Below are 9883 nucleotides of genomic sequence, written 5' to 3'. Positions count from 1 at the left end.
TATGACCTATCCCTCTTCTCGACTTTGGTTATGTACAGTACTCATACTGACAAGCTATTAAGGACGAAGTAATGATTGCTCTGGAACAATCCGAACTAAGTCCACAGCATAGTTCGTAACTGACTCGGGCGCTCTGACAGCTGCCGACTGACTGGTCGGAATCAGTAGAGGCAAGTTGTCCAAGCATCCGGGTAAGTCACGTGACCTTCGCCCTTTAAAGAGTTATGCTGAGAGACCAAACAAATAAAATATTTGTTAGTCACCGATGCCGGACGGCGGCGGCGATGATTCTCTTAATGCATAAGCTCAAAAGGCGAAAGTCAATTGCCTTCAAAAGACCGAGGTCCCTGATGGCAAGAAAATCTCATAGACGTTGAATCTCAGCTTAAGGAGAAACAACACTATGTGACGTTGAAGACGAAGGTAGGCAATGAATGCAACCTACGTCTTCCAGCTGAATCGAGAGAAGGAATCTCAAGATTCTAAACCTGTGCTTACAAATGACTGAAAACGCTAACCGCCATTTCATTGCTGTTCGTTGTGCAATGAAAGCGGGGCGTTATTCAGTAATGCAAACACAGGGGAGAGCCGATTGAAGAACTGCTTCTCATGGGCTGAACGTTTGGAAGTAGAGCTGGCAGGTGTGGGAGTAGGCGATGTCTTCAATACATCTGCTTTAATCCGGGGTGAACCAAATGAACAATTGTACACCTCCGAATACAAGATTATGAGGACCAAACTCAGATTCCGCAAAAATCATTCGCATTATCGGGATACGATGCAGCAAGAGACTATTACAGAATTCTGTTTACCGTGCGGTAAACAGAAAGATGAGAGTCGAATAGATATCTCTGTTAAAATTCTTGCAATACCGAAGACGATGAATACTAGCGTTTCTCAGCAGTAGATGGTCATTCATGTATGCGAGAATCCCCGTTAATCAGAGACTTAAGTCCGTGATTGTTGGGCAGAGATACGGTTGTTATTCAATCAAAACAGGTGAGAAAGACATAACCAACCGTCTATCTCACAGCGGCAGCTGATACTGAAATGCCTCGGGCAATTCAATACGCAGTAGCTGTCGCTGACTCGTCATCCTGAGTTTTGCCAAGTTAATCCTTTCCACGAAGGAATGCGTTCGGCTAGAACCACCGAGCATAAAAAGATATGCTCGAGCAATTATATTTAAGCGAAACGAATTTCGGTAAATATAAAAGCTTAAATGGTGTTGTTGTGACAACACCATAAGTATATAAAATTGAAACTGGAAACTCCTGGGAGGTTGCAGGCAACCCGGGTTGCAGTTCAATTAGAATACTTTTCGTCTAAGTCGCAATCCGTAAAATAACCAGGATATGCGCCTACCCCTCGGACCATTCAACTGCTAAGCAGAATCATGTCGCGAGGTTAATATACGTAGTATATTTGTAGGATTCTGAACAACGATCTCCATCCTAAATTCTTTCCTTCAAGAAACAAAATAAAGGATTGGAGATCGACCACCTTCGTTCTCTATTAAAGAGAGTGAAGGAGAAGTCTTCCTCGAAGGAAAGCTTCAATGGTGAACAGAATACTAAGACGATAGTTCAAGCCAAACTGGATATTCCCGTCCGTTCTTCTCTATTCCAGGTTGGTCGCCTACTGTGAGATAGTCTTCTTTCAGCAGCAGTCTTCTTCCTAATGCTAGAAATTCCAGGAATTCGAGCATAGGCGAGGTTCCCGATTATCGTGTAACATATCGGGGATTCTCGTCTCGTCACTTGGACCGTGGTCTCGCCTAAGTGTTTGGAGATCGTAAGAAACTCTAACACTCTGAATGCGCTAGAAATTCCGTAGAATTCTAAGCAGTCTGCGAAACCCCCACCGAACGTTCATTCTCAAACGATATCGGCGGTGGTCCTCTCGATTCGTAGAAATCGAGAATGGGGCAGGATCCCTCCTCTAACGACCGGGGCTTACGTCAGGTAGGACCCGAAGGTCCCCCCTGGTAGCGCAGTCCCACGTGGGATCCATACAGAGAAATCTCTGTAGGATCCTTCCCCTTCCATCGTAGCCGTAAGGAGAGAGGGAATGGGGGAGGAATTGGATACTCGCTCGCCTTCCCAGTGGAACTAGCAGTTGGAGAAGAGTAGGAGCAGCCATCGCCTTGCGGCGATGGCCTCTCAGAGTCTGGGAAAACGTATCGTCAGGAGAAAACGTTTTCCCGAGGAGGGTTACGAACTCTCACTGTAGGTAAGGGTCTGCCGCCACTGTGAACGTCGTCTGGGTGGGCTGATCGACACCTGACAGGAGAGCCGATACCGTCCTCCGACTCATTCCAGTCCTCGTCGAGGTCGAAACCTCTCAGGAGGACCGAAGGAGTATTAAATACGGTGTCCGAAGACACGTAGAAACGCCGCTGTCGCAGTAGAGGAGTGGAAGTAGCTTGATCGACCGGCCAGAACTGAGAGAGCCTTCTTGTCCGGAAGGGACGAGAGGACTCTGGTTCAAGACAGAATCGGCAAGCTCCGATCGCGGCATACCCACCGTCGGTTTGGGTTCCCTCTCGGGCCCCAAAACGACTCGAGCAGAGACATGGGCTCTGCTGGTGGGAGCGGCGATCCTTCCCCCCACCCCCCGGTCGTTGTGCTGACGAATCAGTGCAATAACCTGGGTAAAGTTACTCTGATCTCGGAAGTTACAGCGTCTTGAGGAGTAGGACCGCTCCAGTCCCTCCAACAAGAGCAGCTCCCAGGACCCTCCTCCTTCAGAAGAAGGACCAGCAAACAGATCCCATGACGGTTGCCTCCAATCACTTGCGCGTACGTCCTGGTTGGTCCTAAGACCAACCTGGCACGTGCGGCGTCGTGACGGGATCGTGAGCGGCGCATCTCTCACGATCACTCCTATATACCTCGCTCTTCCTGGCGTACGCGAGGAAGTGAAGGTATCGGAGAGCAGAACTGACGCTACCCACTCTCCCCCTGACGGTCGCCTCCAATCACTTGCGCGTACGTCCTGGTTGGTCCTAAGACCATACGTGGCACGTGCGGCGTCGTGACGGGATCGTGAGCGGCGCACCTCTCACGATCACTCCTAGCTACCTCGCTCTTCCCGGTGTAGCCCGAGGAAGTTGAAGGTAGTGGAGAGACAGACCTGACGCTCCCCCCACCCCCCCCCGCTCGCTGGCAGGACCAGCGTACGTGGGGGGCTGCAGCCGATCACCAACCCAAGCGTTGGGGATCGATCTGCAGGCCTGGCCGTGCCGCTCACCTGTGGCGAGCGGCTCGACTGAGCACGTCGACCCGGTCCCGTGCGTCAGACGAGCTGCTGCTGAGTCACCGTCATCCGCCCGTCCCTGGTGGGAGCGGCGGTCAGGTGACCTTGCAGAGCTCGCTTTCGCCGTGAGACCGGTGAGCGTCCTCGCGGCACGTCAACCGCTGGTACCAGCCGAGGCTGGTACCGTCGGTCTGAGGGGACCTGGGGGACCTCTTCCCAGCCTCCACCCGTGGCCGGTCAGAGACCGTCACGTCCACCAGAGGTCGCTGGTACCGGCTGTCGCTGCTAAGAGAGCCGGCTGGGGCTTTCCTGGCGAGAGTCACCTGAGCGGCTCTCGCACAGTCTTCTGCTCCGTGCCTCGGTCATGACGCTGAGCGAACTCAGGCGTCTTAACTTTGGCTGCACGGTCACCCGAAGGAGATCGTACACTCGGAACTTCTCGCGGACGAGAAACCGAGCCGGTACCTGGCTTAGCAGCAGAGCTGCCAAGACCAGGCTAGGGTGTACCAGCGGTAGCCAGCACACACCCTTGCGTCCCCGTCTTCTTCTTCTTCTCAGAAGGGGAGACGGGCCCCGTTCCCGAAGGAACAGGAGGACCAGCAGAAGAAAACCCCCCCGTCACACGGAATGTGACGAGCCCTTCGAAGTTCCCGAAGGAGTCTTCTTAGGGGAATAACAAAACCCGGTTACCAGCTGGTCGCTGCGAGAGCGGCCGCTGGCCTGGCGAGAGTCACCTGAGCGGTTCTCGCCAGCCTTCTGCTCCGTGCCGTGGTCTTGGCGCCGAGCGAACTCTGGCGCCGAAACTTTGGCTGCACGGTTCCCTCCCGAGGGAGAGCGTACACTCGGGATCTCCCTCCCGCGAACGAGGACCGAGCCGGAACTGGCGTGAGGCATCGCGCTAGCACCAGGCGAGGAGGAAGTACCAGAGCTAACCGATACTCCTCTGGTCCCCGTCTATCTCTTCCTTACGGAAGGGGAGACGGGCCCCGCTCCCGAAGGAGCAGGAGGACCAGCAGAAGGACCCCCGTCCCACCTCGGTGGGACGGGCCCCCCTTAGAAGTTCCCGAAGGAGACTTCTTATTAGCAGCCGCCTTCTTCTTCTTCGGCTTATGGGCCTTAGAAGTCGAAGGGGAAGAGGCAGCAACAGACGAAGACGAAGATGACAACCTTCCTCTTCTTCGTCAGCTCACGCAGGAACAGTCGTCAGGTCCTCCATCCAGGCCAGAGTCGGGCCTATTGCCGAAGCAACACGGCCCGACTGCACCTGTCCGGAAGGACCTGGGACTGGGGAAGACACACCATGGGCAGGACCAGCATGGACAGGCGCAGGAAACCAGGAGCGACAGGAACAGCAACCAGCTCAGGAGCGGCAGGAACAGCGGCAGCGGTAACACAGAAGGGACAGCCAAGCCAGTAGCGGGAACCACATCAGCGACAGGTACGGCAGGCCCAGCCATCGCCATCGCCTCTAGAATCATCGGCAGTCCAGCGTGGTACTGGGCGGTCGGGTCCCAGGGGCAGGGGCAGCTGCTGGAACAGCGGATAAGTCTGGGGCAGGCAACACGAAGAAAAACACAGGCGGCGGCGGCATACCCCTCCCCTCGGTACGGCGGCGACCGGCCCTAGAAGCGGCAGACGGCGTCACCGACACAGCATGGGGAGTGTAGACCGATGCGGGGGGAAGCAAGCATAAGCTGGGCCCGTGCAAGGTTGTAGTGGAATGTGACCACTCCAAGGTCACCGCCCCAGACCTCGCTAGACTCTGCAGCAGATCGTGGATGCTAGGCACGCCCTGCAGCCGCACGTGGGCGGTCCATACCTGTCCAAGGTCGTTCTCCCACGGATGTAGCACCTGCGGTAGCACAGACAGATTAGTAAGAGGGGTTTCCCTCGCGCACGGGGGGGGGAGACATGCCCACCCCGAACGGAAGGAAGAAGACCCCCAAAAACAAATACGAGGAAGCTGAGCGGGGGGGCAGAAAAGAAGACGAAGAATCGTCGGATACCAAGGGGAGTCGCGGGAGAGCTTTCCGACGACTTCCTGGCAGACCTTCGCTTCCCCTACCCGCACAGCAGTGAAAAGTAATATGAAATGAAACAGATACTTGCACTTGCGATTCCACTTTCATAGAACTTAAAGAGGGAAAAATCAATTCCCGGTAAGAGCGGAAACTTGATCCATAATAATATGATGCTATCATAAATATATATGAAATGAACAATACTGCACTTGCTATTTTCACCTTTCACAGCAATAAAATCGTAAGGATTAATTCCCGGGTAAGAGCGGAAATTGATCCAAAATTAAATTTGATGCAATTAATAAATGAAAAGAAAACTGCATTGCGAATCCACTTTCATTGCATTCTATTCATACAAAATAAGAGGCTCTTGCCGAGCGCAATCAAGCTCTCGGCACGAACGCACAGGCAAAAAATAAAAATAATGAAAAAGTGTACTTACATCTTTCAATTACACACTTTCGCCCAAAATACATGACTCGGCGCGAGTGCGCCCGCCCTCGGCACCGAGACATAATTCAAGGGTTCAATTCATGAAAAGAGCGGAAATCGCCGTCTCTACGGCGATAGTTCCATGTTGATTCATAATTAAGTGAATAGAAAATGAAAACAGTGTACTTACAGTTTCATTTTCAAGTCAAACCAAACCATTAGTAAAAAACACAATATAAACAAAGCATACGACGATGAAGCGGGCAGAGAGCGATGACGAACACGTCCTTCACACCCGCGGCCGAAAGCAAAAGTGATTCTTCACCTCTCGGGCGCGCTGGGCGCGCGCACGATCGGACAAGCAGTTAACTACCGTTCTCCCCTTGTTCGAAGCTTACGACCGTCCCAGCTGCCGCTAGTTACCTTCCTATTGTTAAAGGACCGAGGGTTTGTATTACGTATCGGAACAAAGTGAGTCTTCACCTCTCGCGCGCAGGGCGCGCGCACGATCGGACCAAGCAGTTAACTACCGTTCTCCCTTGTTCGAAGCTTACGACCGTCCCAGCTGCCGCTAGTTACCTTCCTATTGTTAAAGGACCGAGGGTTGGGTATTACGTATCGGAACAAATACTTGATTACAAAAAACTTGATTGACAACTAAGCAGCATGTCTACTATGGGTTTCAGAGACAGTGCAAGCACGTTTTTTGGGCAATACCTATTTCTGTAACGAACACTCGTAACAGAACGAGATTTTGCTATAGTGCATTAGACCCAGTGCCGTAATTTATAAGGGTATCGTGAATCACTAATCGTAAAGAATAACGACACTTGTCCTTGTACCAAGAGACAAAAACTCCATTATGCAGAATGGATATGAACACGCGTAAAAATCTCCACCTACCGACCCCCCCCCCCCCCCCCCCCCATCGCCACCCCTTTCCTTCTCTGTTCCTGGGCCTCTCTCTCTCTCTCTCTCTCTCTCTCTCTCTCTCTCTTCTCTCTCTCTCTGTTGCCATTCGGTTTGTGTTGACCCTCCAAAACTGGGTATAAGACTATACACAAAACGTTGAAATTGGTGAAATTAGGCTAAGTATTGGAAGTAAATATACATAAATATTAAAGCAATTTTATCATTATTGCATTACTATGACAACTAGAATTCATGGAAACGGTTTATAATAATGAAACGGTGTATGTGTGAAGCCTCCACTAATGTGGCAACGATGATTTTGCCATTCTTAGCATGCAAACATTAAAGGTTACATTTTATTTCTGGCATACGATTTTTAAGAAATTTCAAAAATACTAATATACTGAAATCAATGAAAAGTGCTAGCAAAAACAAAAAAGCAAAAAGAAAAAAAAAATATGTATATAATTCAGTTATCCGTAGTCGTTCCTCTATGCACGTATCCGTAATCGTTCCTCTATGGTTTTCGGCAGCCAGATGTACGAAAACTTTAGAAACATTTGATTCTTATCTACTTTAGAAATATCTGTAATTTTTCGGGGTAATTTGGTTGCAAAAAAGGGATAATATACATGAATTAAATCAAAATTTTTAAATAACGAAGTAAATTTAAACTAAATAACGAGTAAAGTAAACAATTTAGGGAATAAAACTTTGCAGTTTCGTCGTCTGTCGTCGTCTGCTGTTCATAAACTGTGTTTGTGGCACTCGCGCTTAGAAACCAGGAACAGCAACGGGTTTAAAGTGCAATGTGGAGTGAACTGAGACCAAAATGTGTATAATAACAATCAAATAAGCACTGTGGAGTTTCAGTTGCGATGGCAGTAAGGATAAAAACCACCGATTACAAGGTAAGAATGAATTCAGTTCAAACCATAACCCCGGGAATAACAAGTTTCATACTTTCACTAATATAGGCAACAAATGTTTTTTGTATTGTGCTGATTACAACTGCAAATCTTGAGTAAGATCAATAAACATTACATATATACGCTAACATTGTTCAAATGAGTGCTGGGAAGGCTGGGGAAAGATGGTGGCCGTCACTGATCAGAACCTTCCATGCAAAACGTACCCGCCATATTGGATTTCAAAACTGCCTTGAAAACATATTTTACGAAGAGCGTCACATGCTTATTTTAGTTCGTATGGGGCTTTCATATATCACATTATGTTGACGAAACTTCAGTCTTTTAAATGGTATGCTTAGAGTTGCAATTGTATTCTTGTTTCACCAATTAAATATCGAGTGAATAAGACCCGTCCACCGTGTTGAGGGTTGGCCTGCCGTGGTGTTTTACCCTAATTCTAACCTAACCTAACTTTATAGCTAGACAGTGCCCTACACAATAAAGGCATTTTGACATTGGATCAAATAACTTAAATAAAGTAAAATAAGAATGTCTAAGGAGATACCTAGTAAATACCACTACTGAAGAATAATGAACACCCAACAGTAATTTTCAAGTTCTACATAGGTAAACAAAAACTGAAAATTATGATTTGGACTGTTAGACCCCCACAAGCAATGAATAGTAACAAAATTATCACGAATTTAATTTATTTACAGGTCACTGGAACATGCTTAGTTTAATATGGCGTACTTCATCAAGTAGGTACTAGGTACCTAACTATCGAGTGAATAAGACCCGGCCAGCGTGATGATGGTGGACCGTCCGTGATTGTTAACCCTAGTTTGCTTACACAGCCTAACCTTAATAGCCTATCTATGGAGTACTCTTCTGGCCGTGGGCTTCTCACTCTACCATAATGTGCTCAATTTACGTATCTGTCTCTTTTGAGTTAAATGTATCAACAAAAGATAACCTACGTTGCACCAACGAACTAAAAATGAAGACACAATCTGCTGGAACAAGGAGGTTTGTCTGACCAATCTCGTCCGACACTAAGGTAGTAGGTAGCTAGTAGCTACTAGCTAGGTAGCTTGTTCTAAACATAGATATAGGTATAAAAAGAAGTGGCAATGGCGGATACAACGTTACATGACACTGGTCACGGATTACATCAAGCAACGTCGTATTGTACGTGGCAAACTGTCGCCTGGTCATACCTTAGTAGTTACCTACTAGTACCTAGGCATAGCTACATTTGCAGCTTTGGCAATCTGTATCTTACTATTTTCGTGATGGATTTGTCACCTACCTTGCCTGAGGTAGACTCCATTTGGCTTACTTCTACGCCATACTTACCACGTAAAGACAAGTAACCCGGTCAAGATAACTCCATGAAAAACAAAAAATAAAGTTGCAGAAACAGTTATCTCAACAAACTTCAAAACATTTCCCCTGACGTAACTTATTCGAGACAGGTTCAGTTCCAACTACAATGCTGAACTTTGCCTCTGCAACGGCACCCAATTTTCCCATTTGTATTACATGTTTTCTTTTTATCTTGTTTGTGCTGTAAGATTTTTTCTCCTCACTTGTACTTTTATTGAATGAAAACTTGCCACCAATTTCATATGGTTTGTTGTAGTTCAACTATACTTTTTCTTTTCTGTATTACTGGCACAATAGCAAAACAAGAAGAAAAATAGACGAATTAGATCTTCTACTACATCCTCACAGAAATTGCAGATGGATCTTTTTCGTGTACTCACGTTTATTTCTGTTCATAAATTATGATGCATAGTTCATGCCCAGGATAGAATTACTGATGCGAATGCGTTGTCGTATATTTTTGCTCTTTAACTTCTCCTTTCAGTTTCTTGTATATTTCTAAAGTCAATTTATTTTCTAATTCTTATTTCCACTTATCATCATCTAGCTGTCTAGTTTCGAATTTAGTTTGTATTTCTTTTGTTTCCTTTTTTCTTTAATTCAGGTCATTCTCTTCCATATACCTTATTAGGTTCCTTTTTTTCTTTATTTTGGGTTCTTACTATGCTCAGCTTCCCATCTACTTGTCTTCTTAGAAGATGCTCATATATATCCCTTTAGTGTTACTGTTTTGCTTATGGTAGTTAGCCTATGTGTCACTGCCTTTTATTTGCTATTGTTATTACCTGTGGGTTTCAAGATGATCGATTGTTAGTATCTGTTCAACTCTCGTGGCCGAATATCCTAGCTTTAGGAATGATATAGACTGCTGCTGTTTAGTGGCCGGAGTGCATTGTTTAGAAACATCTAAAATATTTCGTGGTTATTGTTGCAGAAATGGATAAAGGATAAGAATTAAAG

The sequence above is a fragment of the Macrobrachium nipponense genome, chromosome 26 (genome assembly GCF_015104395.2).
Source record: "Macrobrachium nipponense isolate FS-2020 chromosome 26, ASM1510439v2, whole genome shotgun sequence".
NCBI lineage: Eukaryota > Metazoa > Arthropoda > Malacostraca > Decapoda > Palaemonidae > Macrobrachium > Macrobrachium nipponense.
Note: the sequence above shows the minus strand (reverse complement) of the source record.